The sequence below is a fragment of the Lathyrus oleraceus genome, chromosome 2 (assembly GCF_024323335.1).
Source record: "Lathyrus oleraceus cultivar Zhongwan6 chromosome 2, CAAS_Psat_ZW6_1.0, whole genome shotgun sequence".
Lineage (NCBI taxonomy): Eukaryota > Viridiplantae > Streptophyta > Magnoliopsida > Fabales > Fabaceae > Lathyrus > Lathyrus oleraceus.
The window spans coordinates 251,988,334-252,003,751 of NC_066580.1; the positions used below are offsets into that span (position 1 = coordinate 251,988,334).

Genomic DNA, 15,418 nt, shown 5'->3' on the forward strand with positions numbered 1-15,418 from the left:
ATTTTAAAACCCAAAACAAAATGAAGGAAAACTAAGGCCATAACCGATCACCACAAGACAATAATAAACACATTATTATTATTATCATCAATTTTAATTCTTTTAATCAATTAAAACCAAATTAAATCTCGACGACCGGTCACATTATGCAGAGTTAGCCGAACGGGTGAATTTTGCCTTGAGTTAACCGGTTAACCAAATGCGTTAATCGGTTAACACTGTTGAAAAACTGTTAAAAAAATTTCTTTCTATCTTGCGTTAACCGGTTAATCAAATGCGTTAACCGGTTAACACTGTTTGAAAATCTGTTCAAAATTTGTTTTCTGTCTTGCATTAATCGGTTAACCAAATACGTTAACCGGTTAACACTGTTTGAAAATATTTTAGAAAACAGTACCCCGTCTTGCGTTAACCGGTTAACCATATGCGTTAATCGGTTAACACTGTTCGAAAAAGTGTTTAGAAAGCACAACTCTTGTGCAGTCACAACCCTAATCGCATAACTCTCTGACTACACAACCCTTGTGTCGTCGCTAACCCTGATGCACCAATTTCAGACCGTCAAACACATCTCGATTATTGATTCAGTATGATTGATCAATACGTCATTACTTCACCATACTAATGTCGGATCAAGAAGCAAACGACCATTGATCGCTCAAAGGAAAACAACCATTGAGTGTTTGAATGAACGAAACGAGAACACCATATCATATATAATGTATTTTGCATCAGGATTACTTATATCATATATATAACTTGATCAGTCTCAATTTAATCTTTGATTCATTCTGTCTTTAATCGTATTAATACAGAAAATAAACAGTTATCAGATTCAGGGTTTTGTAAGTGGCTCTGATACCACTGAAGGAGAATAGTCATCCAAGGCGCAGCGGAATTTAAAATTTTCTCCATTTAGTGATCCTTACGAATGGGCATGATCAGTGATAGAATCGTTACCTCTTGTGGCGATCACGAACATTGAACGATGACATCGTCTATACTCAGTCCACACGAACGGATTCCTTCAATTTCAGTGCTAGCTGCTACGAATGAAGGCTTTGAGTGAGAGTGAGAGGGAAACAAAATTCCAATTAGAGTGACAATGCTTCTACCCAAGGGTTCTGTTTATAGAACCACTTGTGTGGGCTTCAAGTTAAAAAGCCCACTTAAGTGTATTTTGGCCCATATCTTATAATATGCCCAAAATCACTTAAGCGTATGGTACCTTACCATATTTCGTATTCCACTTAAGTGCACCGTACCTTACGATGTTCCTTAGTTACTCTATCTCTCATCAGTCTGTCCTTTGTGTGTGACCCTGTAGGTTTTCGTGACGTTGGCAATTATATTAAATCACGCATTTAACATAATAAACAGTGAGCGGTATCAAGCAACACATCACTGTTACCCAAGTCACGAAAATGTCATGTGATCTGACAAAACCTTCTGTGATAATAATTATGTATATAATTATCCTTTTGCCCTTATGTCTATATTGAACACAAGGCATAGACCGTGTCATCCTTGTCCAGTTCAATATTGGGCCCATAGACATTTATCCTGTTACGCAGGATGGGCAAATTCCATCTAGGTCACTCATGTCCCTCAGCATGCTTCGTGGAGTACCCATCAACTGTCTTTATGGTTATCCAGTTACGGACAACGTTGGATCAGCAATAAAGCACTCGACTCTACATCTAGGGTCTATAGTGGTTTCAGGTCGAAGAGTGGTATACACCATTATCACCATGAGAATAACTTATGACACTTTGCATAACATTCTATATAGTATTCTCATAGCGGGTCAATCCAGTATGAATATTACTCTTAATATTCAAACCTATGTTTAATACTTGATAACTCTTTATCCATGATCCATGAGACGTGATCATCAGTCTGTAAACATAATAGTCTTCATGCTTTAATGTTATCCCACTTCATAATAAAGCTTGACTACGGATACTTTAAGAATAGTGCCCTTATGTTTAATGTGATCTCATGATTAAGTCATACTTGATACATTAAACGGACTAGCTATTCTAGGGACTTTATTAAACAAACATAATAAAGAAAAAGCCTTTTATAATTAATAAATAATTCGATACAAGTACCAAAAGTATTGGCCTCTAGGGCTTACACCAACATGTCATGCTTTTTCTCATCTTCATCTGGCCATTTCATTGGACTTAGGAGCCTCCTAGGAGCATTGGAGCACATGATCACTTGAGCTTCAAAACAAAAAGAGTTAGTGACATATTTTTGTGCTTTTGGTTAGTGATCAAATAAGAAAAGCAATAATATACAATACAAGCATGCTTGGTGATCTCAAAACACTCAAACAAGTCCCAACCCTAGGGTTAAGGAGACAAACATGCTATGATCCTTGAGGCAATGCACTTGTGCAATAACATGATGCCATGAGGGATCTTAGGGTCAAAATTACGGTCTTACACTCTATGAAGCCTTCGTATTCTCTTGGATCATATTAACTTTTTCAGTTGTTTGTTGAATAATTTTAGATCCAAGTACATCACTCTCTCAAAATTCATACCAATACAGAGGAGTTCTATATCTCCTTCCATATAATACCTCAAATTGTGTCATCCCAATACTAGAATAATAGTTGTTATTATGTGTAAACTCTATTAATGATAGACAGTTGTCCTAAGCACCTCCATGATCTAAGACACGTGCCCTTAATAAGTCCTTCAGAGATTGGATAGTCCTCTTAGTCTGACCATCTGTCTGTGGGTGATAGGTAGAATTCAACCTCAGTCTAATCCCTAGAGCTTCCTACAAGCTCTCCCAAAACCTGGAAGTTAATCTTGGATCTCTGTTGGAAACCATACTCGACAGAATGCCATGCAATTTCACAACAGTACTAATGTAGATCTTAGACAACCTCTCTAACGAAAAACTGGTCTTAATTGGTATGAAATGAGCCAATTTAGTCAGCCTATCAACAATCACCCAAATTGATTCACTTCCTCTCGGAGTGTTAGACAACCCAATCATAAAGTCCATCGAGATATTATCCCACTTCCATTAAGTATACCCAATAGTTGTGTCGGACCAGACGACTTCTAATGCTCAATCTTCGACTTTTGACATGTTAAACAAGCATAAAAAACTGAGCAATATCTCACTTCATGCCCGACTATCAAAACATCTTCATATCTTGGTACATCTTAGTAGCCCTAGGATGAATACTCAAGCTACTTCTATGACTTTCCTCAAGAATCATATGCTTCAGGTCTGACAAGTCAGACACACATACTATATTTCGGAACTTCATCATATTGTTATACCGCAATTTCGTCTGACATTTTAAAACTATCATACATCTAACTTTAATTTACTTTGCATCATTTGCATATCATAACATGTTTTTCATCATGCATAACGCCTAAGATGTCGACAAAACTAAGCTTTTGGTTATACAAACAAATCGGATGAATAAATCCTCAATTGTATGTAAAATTAGCAGGCGAAAAATTTAAAATTTGGGCTTGTAGACTTCAGTTTTATTGATATACGATTCACATAGTTTGACCTGGCGTGGTCGTTTTATTTTTTCGATTCCGTTAGTAGTCGCATTTTGATCAACTTGAGCCTTTTCAATTGGACACTTTTTACTTTAAAATTTGATCAAAACCTATATGTTTTCCAGAAGCATATTTTTTGTGTTGATCATTTTGGTGCATTCATTTTAATTTTTTGCGTATTTTCACGCTCGGATTCCTTTTCTTGAAGTCACAGAGATGACTTAAGATGCTCCTTTCCTTTGGACTTCGCACACAAACAAGCAATCAAACAATTGAATTCAGGCTCCTAGGATCTCCATTTGGCTTAGCTCTTAACTTGGCTACTCATGACAATGGTCCTCTTTTCACAATCTCAAGGTGGGACCCCTATCACACAAAAGCAAACATCAAAAAGTTCACAACACAATAAGGGGAATGGACAAAGAATAAGTTTGGAGGAGAATTCCTTTGAGATCAACTTTGAATTTTAGCATTCTAAAGGCATGAGGCCTAGTTGCTCTTGAACAAATTTTGCATTCTAAAGGCATGAGGCCTAGTTGCTCTTGAACTCCTTTAAGCATAGGTAAATCCTAATTCTAAGTCCTTTCTCCTTTTGGCATTTGGTTCACACAAAACAAACACAAAGCAAACACAAGATAGCAATATATTTATATACAATAATGGGCTCAAATGAGCAAAAGAAAAATGACATAAACATAAAATATGTGCTCAAGTGAGCAAATTGAAAATCAATATGAATAATGAGCAAGAATGAAATGACATTAAAAGTAAATGACAAGAAATTAAATGCTCAAATTAAAGTTAGTAGTTAGTAAAGTTATGTTAGTTTGTCATAAGACAATGTAGCGCTATGTTAAGCAATCGTAAGTGGACTAATGTAGTAGTCACACCTATCTGAGGTCGGTCAATAAAAATATAGGCAAAGAACACAAGTTAGAGATCATGACTAGTAAGCCAAGCTCCATAAACTTGCCATGTCAAACAAAAGGGGAAGGGCCTTGTATTGACTTTTAGTTATTTGCTTGACAAAGAAGCAACCTATCTTGGACACAAAACAACTCACTTGATCATGGATCAAGTTGAGTTTGGTTTGGATCAAAGAAGGTTAAACCTCTCATTTGTCAATACCAACTTCAAGACTTTAACTCATTGGCCAATGATGAAAAGAAAAGGATGAAGGTGAAAGGGAGGGGAAAAGAAGACAACAATCAAATCCAATTGATCAATGTGAATCAAATCATCATCAATCAACACCAAACAGAAGAGAAATGAAAATAACAAGTCAAAGAGTCAATGGTATTTTTTTGGTATTTTTTTGAATTAAAATAAAATGCAAATAAAAAATAAACAAATAAGGTCAAACCTCAAATTCAATTCAAATCAACTTGAATGAGTCCAATTAAATTCTCACAGGTTCAACATAGTCAAACAAGCTTTGACTAATTTTCTCACAAATTTTTGAAATCAGAAAGCAATTAAAAACAATAAAAAACAATTAAAAATAGCACAATATGAATTAAAATCTCAAATAAATCTCAAATCAAATAAGAAATTGATGAGACTATTTTTCATTGATTTATCATGATCCATAAATTCTATGAAAATATTTTTGGATTTTTCAAAAGTCAGAAAGTATTTTAAAATGAATAAAAACTATTAAAAATCAAATAATCCATGAAAAATATCAAATGAAGTCGCAAAAATAATTAAAAATCAAAATATGAAACTAGATTTTTCAAGAAAATTTTTGGAGTTGGTCTCATATTTTTATGACTTCAAATGAATTTTTTATGAATTTTTGAAAATCAAATGCATTAACTAAAAATAAAAGAAAATGGAAAAAATGGAGAAAAAAAACACAGCCACGTGATGGAGCTCATTAATTTACGTGGCATCAGGCAATGGTCCAGATGTGAGGGCGCACGATGCATCCAAGTCAAACGCGCCACAATGTGCATTAAATGAAGTAAACATAACGGATGAACAAGATTAAAACGTGGAAACCATACCCAATGGCTACAGGAGCGCACACGTGGTGATGGTGGTGGAAACCACCATCTTCTCCGGCGAGACAACCACTTCCGGCCACCAGTTGCAGAGAAAAAAGTTTTAATGAAAATGGAAAACAAGGACATGGAAATGAAGCTTGTGTGATGGAGATCAACACTATACCATTGGATCTTCCTCATTCTTCCTATATTTAGATAAATGTGAAGGAGAAGATCATGGTGTTCAAACTGTAAGCTCATGAAATGATGAATTGAAAGCACCAATGGCTTGCCTCAAGTGTGAGGACTTCAGAAAACCACACAAACACAAGAATGCTACACTGAATTAAGAGTTCTACATCCAAAAAGTTTGAATGTATACCTCTGAACTGAAGCACTTCTGGCCACGAATCTTCCAAGTTCCTTGCTCCACTTTGATCTATGGATGTAGGGGAAATGAAAGGCAAAGGAATTAGGCTTTGAAGCTCAGCTAATGATGCTGAATTTCAAGCTCGAAAGTAAGAACAAAATTTGAACAATTCCTTTGGTATGGCTATGGTTTCAATTCTGCAGCAATTCAGATCTCCAAAAGGTTACCAAATGAATGAGAGGGAACCTATATTTATAGCTGAAGGCATCAGATCACATGCTTCTTTCATGTGCATGACAATTTGAACTTTGACGTGCATGGGCCTGGAAAGGCGTGTGGAAGGCCCAATGATGAATGCAAAAGCTTGTTGAGTTCAGGTGAAGAGCAATTGGATGTGTCCATGAAATGGAAACAGCTTGCATACCAAGTTATAACATGAAATATCCAAAATGCACATACAAGGAAAGGATTTCGAAACTCACAAATGGTAAGTCCAAATGAGTATTGTGAGTAATGGTTGGAAAGCCCTTAAGATAAGGAACAAAAGTCATGTTGGGCAAAAATTCATTTGGCATGTGAAAATTAATGAAAACTGGCCTGGAAAATCCAAGTACAAAACATGTTTAAGTCATTTTGAAGAAAGTTCACCAAAAGCAAGCTTAATCAAGCCCCTTTGTTTTCATGATGAAAGCTTCAACTGAAAACACCTTCAACATAAACGTTGTAGATATTTTCAAGATGATCAATTTAGACTCAAAGTTTGCATCATTAGAATTTTCTATGACAAAGTTATGGACATTTGAAGTTGGGTACTTTTTCAAATTCAATGAATTAGGTCCAAGATGACCTATAATGTTTTGTACTTTCACATGTATTTTTTTAGGATTTTGAAATTTTCTCCAACATAACATTTGAAATAGACATCTCAATCTTTCCAATGCATTTGGTCGCACCTCAAATTCATAAAAATTAAGGAAATTATGTCCTTGGTAAGTTGACCCAAAATTAGGGTTTCAGTCAAAATGACCTATAATGTTTTGAAATGAATGATGACCTTCCAAGTTTCAAATGGATTTTTTATGAACATGAAAGTTATTCATATTGTTCTTAGGAACAGTTTTACTCTTGGGGTCATCTTTATTTGACAAATACATCAAACGTTGTATCTCCATGGACCTCAGTTTAGTTAGATGACTTTGACTAGTCAACTTTTCAAGGCCAAACTTCCAATCTTGATGAATAAATGATTGAGGGGCCTCACATAGGCTCATATATGCATAAAATGATGAATGAAAGAACTTAACTGAATTTAATTTGATCATAGGTTGAGATTGCTTCATGGGCAAGGCACGGTTAAAGCACAGTGGAATCATGGTTTCCTTGGGAAACAATCCTCAAGCCCTTTGGGTTATCTTGATCAAATTAGAAAATTGAGATACTTGGGAGACATATATGATGCTTAGGGACTTTTTGGATCATTGTCATGCTTTTTCTCATCTTCATCTAGCCATTTCATTGGACTTAGGAGCCTCCTAGGAGCATTGGAGCACATGATCACTTGAGCTTCAAAACAAAAAGAGTTAGTGACATATTTTTGTGCTTTTGGTTAGTGATCAAATAAGAAAAGCAATAATATACAATACAAGCATGCTTGGTGATCTCAAAACACTTAAACAAGTCCCAACCCTAGGGTTAAGGAGACAAACATGCTATGATCCTTGGGGCAATGCACTTGTGCAATAACATGATGCCATGAGGGATCTTAGGGTCAAAATTAGGGTCTTACACTCTATGAAGCCTTCGTATTCTCTTGAATCATATTAACTTTTTCAGTTGTTTGCTGAATAATTTTAGATCCAAGTACATCACTCTCTCAAAATTCATACCAATACAGAGGAGTTCTATATCTCCTTCCATATAATACCTCAAATTGTGTCATCCCAATACTAGAATAATATTTGTTATTATGTGTAAACTCTATTAATGATAGATAGTTGTCCTAAGCACCTCCATGATCTAAGACACGTGCCCTTAATAAGTCCTTCAGAGATTGGATAGTCCTCTTAGTCTGACCATCTGTCTGTGGGTGATAGGTAGAATTCAACCTCAGTCTAATCCCTAGAGCTTCCTACAAGCTCTCCCAAAACCTGGAAGTGAATCTTGGATCTCTGTTGGAAACCATACTCGACAGAATGCCATGCAATTTCACAACAGTACTAACGTAGATCTTAGACAACCTCTCTAACGAAAAACTGATCTTAATTGGTATGAAATGAGCCAATTTAGTCAGCCTATAAACAATCACCCAAATTGATTCACTTCCTCTCGGAGTGTTAGACAACCCAATCATAAAGTCCATCGAGATATTGTCCCACTTCCATTAAGTATATCCAACAGTTGTATCGGACCAGACGACTTCTAATGCTCAATCTTCGACTTTTGACATGTTAAACAAGCATAAAAAACTGAGCAATATCTCACTTCATGCCCGACTATCAAAACATCTTCATATCTTGGTACATCTTAGTAGCCCTAGGATGAATACTCAAGCTACTTCTATGACTTTCCTCAAGAATCATATCCTTCAGGTCTGAGAAGTCAGACACACATACTATATTTCGAAACTTCATCATATTGTTATACCGCAATTTCGTCTGACATTTTAAAACTATCATACATCTAACTTTAATTTACTTTGCATCATTTGCATATCATAACATGCATTTCATCATGCATAACGCCTAAGGTGTCGACGAAACTAAGTTTTTGGTTATACAGACAGATCGGATGAATAAATCCTCAATTGTATGTAAAATTAGCAGGCGGAAAATTTAAAATTTGGGCTTGCAGACTTCAGTTTTATTGATATACGATTCACATAGTTTGACCTGGCGTGGTCGTTTTATTTTTTCGATTCCGTTAGCAGTCGCATTTTGACCAACCTGAGCCTTTTCAATTGGACAATTTTTACTTTAAAATTTGATCAAAACCTATATGTTTTCCAGAAGTATATTTTTTGTGTTGATCATTTTGGTGCATTCATTTTAATTTTTTGCGTATTTTCACGCTCGGTTTTTTATTCATTTTGAGCCCTTTTATTTTTATTCTTTTGTCAAATGGTTTAGAAAAAATAAATAGAATTTTCCATATTTTCATTTTTATTTTATTGTGGTTATTTTAAAATGTTTGAATTTTATTTTTTTAATTAATTTAATTTTTGATTTAGATCTTTTAAAGCATCTAGAAGGGGCACTTTAGATATTTAGTTATTTAATAATTTGTGTTTTTTTTTTGTTTTCATCCTGGATGTCGATTCCAATTGATCAATGGTCCACATTAGTTATCCTTGTCTACTTCTCCCATCCAATCAAAAATAGAGAGGAAATGAATTAAATAAAAAGAAAAAAAGAAATTAAAGGAGAAGGGCAAACAACTAGAAGATAAAATATCCTATCTTATCTCATTTCATTCTTTTTGCTAAAACCCTCAAGTAAACCAACATCATGTGTCCCAATGGAGGAGAAAATGGTTTTTTGATGCACTAGAAACCAAACGCGCCCAGAGGATTTTCCTTTCTCTCACATGAACTTTCAACAAAAAAAACTCAGAACTCTTCTTTTGGCCAAAATGAATCTTCTATCTCTCATTGATTTTCAAGGCCAAATGCTCTCTCAACTCTCACTACAACCGAACACCACATGACCCACTCCATCCAAACACTCCTTTCAAATCTCGCCGTCATGAAGCTCACTTTATCTAATCCTCAACTCCGGTCAGACCACCCATAGCCTCCTCCATTTCTACCTCCATTAACCACCCTTCACTCCACATCTCCTTCAAAAATATTCACCACCATCTCAGAAAACCTTCCATTTCCACTATTCATTTCCAGTTCAACTTTCCATTTCCACCATGTAACACCCTAAACCTTGACTCTTAATATAAAAGAGAAAATCATACATGTTTAGGAATGTTACTTCACACAAATAATTTATTTCATGAAAATAGTTTCAAACTCACAGTGGAAAACAAATAAATTTCATAACATCAATAATATAATAAGTCACCAAATAACGAAAATAAATTTCAACGGGAAACTCCAAAATAAATAATGCCCTCTTCCCTAGTGTTACATATCAAAGCAGATAAATGTCAACTAAAAGCGATAAATAAAATAAACGAAGACAACCTTCAAGGCCATCTCCTAACTCATAAGAAAGTACTCATGCTGAGTACCTGATTGTTTGTAGTCTCGAAAAGCATAAACACCACAACCACAGACAGGGGGTGATATTATATCTAACAAACGGTAACAGTGAAATTCAACAAAACATGATAGTAATAACAAATATAATAGTATTTTTAATCACACTCAAACACAATCAAACAAATCATAGTGAAAATGCAATGTAATGCCACCATTTCCATCTCAAATGCATATGGTACCATGTTTTTGTGGACATTAGAGGTATGCTACTGATTTCTTGCACGGTCTTCGATCCCTCACCTGAACTGACGATCCCCATCAAATAGATCTGAGACCTACCTCTGGTCTCTCAACTGACCAATGGTCCCACCAAATAGATTTGGGGCCACCGAATAGTCTGAAGTCATACCTATCTTTGAAATACATGAATGTATGATCACAACAACAAAACATGCAAAATAATCATTATCTCAAAATCATAACAACACACAAGTCTCAATCATTCACAAAAGGTTCAACTCTTAAACCTATTGCCATACCCCAAAATTTACCCTACCCTTCACAATGCTCATATAGGTCACTAAACTTAATCATTTGCATATCATCATAAGCATTCATTTCATCTGCATAAGCATGGTTCAACATAAGGAGGAAGGTGACTTGAATTCATGGCTTTGTGCTTACACCTAATGGAAACTAGGGTTCATCGGCAACTTGAGGCAGATTAACCAATCAAACCCTAACTTCTTGGGATATGACATTGGTATACCCTTTCACTTGCATGGTAAATCACTTATCTTGAGGCATTTGATCAAGCATGATCATGCCTTGACCTTTAAGGTTTATCACATGTCTTGTCGACTAGGTATCCATTTGGTTTCATACCTTACTTCACTATTGGATCCATGCTCATTCAAAGTCATCTATTTGATTCTTGACTCCATGTTTCTGGATGCATGATTCATCAGTACATCTATACTTCCATTCATTTCATGTGGCCATGGTTCATTTTCATTCAATGTCATTCATTCATTGTGATACATGAGGTGATAGTTCATGTCATCATTTGGTTCATTCATCTATTTTCTTAGGTTTTGCATTTCATGTGGTCCAATCCATATTGTGACATGGCATGCTTCATAAGCATAAGGAGATTTCTTCAAATCTAAGCCATTTGGTTAGGTTTGCTTGATTTACAAGTCTTGTCATCATTTGGCTTCGTTGGTCCACTGTATGTTGTTTTTATATTCGTCATTGTGTCATAATATGCTTTTCCAAATTGATTTTAACTCAAATTGATTTTTTTATAATACAAATTGATTTGATAATCCACATTAATTTTATAATTTAAATTAATTTTTAGAATCATTTTTACTAATGGGCCATGGTTGTGTTATTTGAGAGTTGGCCCATTTACTCAACATATTTTTATAACAAAATTCAGCATAAGAGATTAAGTCCATTCATTCATTTTTCTCCATAATAAAAATTCAGCACGAGTTCACAATCCATTAAGCTCAAATATTTCAGCCCATGTCCATAAGCCATTTCTAATATCCAACATATCCAAATATCCAACAAAATCCATTCTATATATCCAATATCCCAATTTCAAATTACAGTAAGCATATCCAAGCATGCCAAATAAGACAAAAAAAGCAAGGTCCAAGTACTATATCAAATAAGACAAAAAAGGAAAAAAGGCAATTGGAAGTACACGTGAGTAAGCAACCAAATGAAACGCATGCATTGCAAAGCCAAAGCGCAGCAATTGACAAAATGAAACACAACATGAAGTGAAACGAAACGCATATGCAACATTCCCAAGCAAATTGTAGCAAGAACCAAAACGCAACATGACGAAAACGAAACGCAACACGAATTGAAAACGCGACCAAGTTTAAACTTCAAGCTCTCACATCCGATTGCAAACAACTCTATATAAACTCATGCGCTAACATTGGAACTTTTGATCCCCCTTTTTTCTTCTAACAAACAACACCTTATCATCTTCTTCTTCCCGTGCCTCACATCACCATCCACAACGATTTCCAGAATCACAATACTTCACCTTCTGCTTCCCCTTCGGCTAAATAAGAATTCTGCAAACTGAACCATCACCTGCATTCTTTAAAACTCTTACACCTTCTTCATCATCTTGTTTTCAAAATCCTGCAATTGTTCTGCAAATCACCTCTTCATCAAATGCACCAATTCCTGCACCCATACGAACTGTAAAATCATTACACCACGTTGATTTCTGCAAATCACAACATCTCAATTCCTAAGAATAGAATCGAACCACAAATAATTAATAATTGAATCACGATTCATCATTGAAGTGGAGCAATCACGAATAATAATGAAATCATCCTGACAGAAGTAATTCACAAGAGAACAAATAATAGAAGATTGAAGAATCGGATAGTGCATCGATTGCCTGAGTTTTGAATTTGACATTCGCTTCGGATCCGCCTCCGCCGTCGCCGGTAGGCTCTCTCATCTCTTTGTGTTAGTCGATCCTTTTATTCTGGTGTGAATCATGGTCGAGTCTGCTTCCATTTTTTTCGTTCTCCGCTCGTTTCGTTCCATCCAGGAATTGCATTAGCAATTCGATTTCGTTTAGGTGGAGAGGTTTGTTTATCGTTTCGGTTAGGAGAGTTTTAAGCGGAGGATGGAGTAAGTTTTTTTACCATTTTGCATCATTGTCGCCAGTGGCAAAAGCTGGCACGACTAGGTTCTTCGTCGGAACCTTGTTCCTTTCTCTTCCTCTTGTGAGCTGCTGAGCGTGAAGAGTTGAGGAAGATGATGACCATCTGTTCCTTCATAACATTCACCTTGGGCTTAGTCTATCCAACTTAAGCCCAAACAGATTTTGGCTTCATACTCCCTTCATAGCCAGCATACTCCATGCGGTTTGGACCTTCCCTCCTCCATACTCCCAAGGCCCATTCTTCTTGTTTTTGTTCCACTTCACCTTGTTTTTTTGTGTGTAATTTCTTAATTAATTTTGGTTTAGATAATATTAATATAGTTTAGTGTAATTAGGATAGTTTAGATTGATTTTTAGAATTAATTTTGAAATGTTAATTTTAGAGAATTAATTTTGGTTATTTGATTTTGGATATTGATTTTTTAGAGATATTAATTTTAGAATTGTTTTAGCATATCAATTTTTAGATATTGATTTTTAGAATATTAATTCTAGTTGTTTTCTTTTATTTCAATTCTCTTATATTCTTGTGATTTTGATTGATTCAAACTATAATCTCTAACATCTAACCTCTATCATTTACATTTTCGCATTCTAACTCCTAACATTTACATTTTTTTCGTACCTAACTTCGAACATTTAAATTCTTGTCATTTACTTTACTTCGTATCATATTACTCATTCATCATTTCCATTTTTCACCTTCACCTTGATAATCAATATAAAATGAACGAAAACATGATAAAAATGGAAAAGACATAAAAAGACTTGATTCGTATTCATTAAGAGCTAAGCATGGAATTATGGACATATGGACTATGGAGACTTAGAGGACTCTTTTAGGACCCTTGCATTGGACCTTGGTAAAAAATGATTGACCTAAGCACAATTTCGAGCATATTGGACTTTGTAATCTTTCATTATAAGGGAGAACTCATGGCACTACCCTCAAAGAAAAAGGGAGTCATGTTCTGTAATATCATTATGCACTTTTTAGCTTATGACACAACGCATACACAAAGCTTTCTCTTGGGCTACCTTACAACGAGACCCTTTATTTCTCGTACAAATCCGTTTTATTTTTCATTTATCCCTCTCCCCACTTTGGCGTACTTTTTACTCGTTTTCCTTTGTCTTGTTATTACTTGTTAGCTAACCTTAGAACATAGGATCGTCACTATTTCATAAACAATAAACAAACCCTTGATCTAACATCAAGCGGTATTTTCTCAAATCAAATTCAAAAACATAATAAAATTCGATTAGGATTGTATGCCACGAGCCTTAAGTGGTAAAGAAGAGATGAGAATGGAGCTTTCCTACACTCATGCTGAGTATTTTGAACACAAGATGTTTGGCTGGGTAGTTCGAGATATTCACCTTTATCCATAGTCTTTAGTGTATTCCGAAGTCAAGAATAATTTCTTTTCAAAACATAAAATCAATGTCAACTCATTAAACCTTTTGTTTGAGTCTTAGGGAATCACTTCGAAAACCCTTTTCAAGGTATAAAATTAACAAAACAAACAACCATTTTGTACCATAAACTACGAGGCTCTGATTTCTCACTTCAACAAGTGAGCATACGTAGGCACGAGGACCCAAATCCTTGGTTAGCACAATAATTAAAAATCCATCTCCACTCTGTAAACTTTAGCAAGTAAGCATTAAGATAATGACACCCATTCAAGCGTAGACATCTTAGATGGTTCCCATGAAGTACCATGGATGTGAGGGGTGTTAATACCTTCCCCTTCCATAACCGACTTCTGAACCTGTCCGTGGTTGCGATGACCATTATTTTGGGGTTTTCTTGATATTTTCCCTTTCCTTTGGAATAAATAAAAACTGATGGCGAATTTGTATTTTTCGCGTAGTGACAACTGGTGACTATGCTGGGAATTTCTCCCTAAGCAAGTGAAGCCTAGTCTAGGTTTCTTCCTTACGTGTTTAGATGGTTATATTTTTGCATTTCTTGTCTTATTTATTGCCTTTTGTTCTAAATTTTCATGTAGTACTTATTATGTGGCTCTTATGACATGGTATTGATGGATGCTACCTTGATTGCAAGAAGCCTTGTGGGAAAGACTTTCTACCCGAGTCTAGAGTGAAAAATTGAGATAGGAGAGGTTGAGTAGTATGGGCCACCGAGAAGCTTTTCTCGTAAGGGTCGATACGAGAACCTCGCTTAGAGTAGATTCTTTTGAGAATGTTGACGGTCGTCAAGCTTTTGGCATAAGCGATTAATATTTCCCTTAGGATCAATGACTCTAAGGACTTTTGTAGAACATTGAACCTTTGGCCAATTAAGACAGATGGTCATGTAGTACGGGTCCCTGAGAAGCTTTTCTCACGAGGGTCGGTACAAAGATCTCACTCTAAGTAGATTTTCTTGATAGAGTTGTCACCCGACATGCTTTTGCCGTAACCGGCAAATAGTCAAGGAAATCCATGACTCTGAGACCCTGGTCTAAAACCCAATGTCGATGGTCGTGTAGTACGGATCCTCGAGAAGATTTTCTTGTGAGGGTCGGTATGAAAATCTAACCCATAGTAGACGCATTTGATGGAGTTGTCGACTGACATGCTTTT

At 35.6% G+C, this 15,418-nt stretch overlaps 1 protein-coding gene across 1 annotated transcript in view; it reads left to right on the top strand.

Annotated features, from left to right (window-relative positions):
* Positions 1 to 15,418, top strand: part of LOC127122787 (uncharacterized) — a 169,679-nt gene that overhangs the window by 152,842 nt on the left and 1,419 nt on the right. The window lies entirely within an intron of this gene.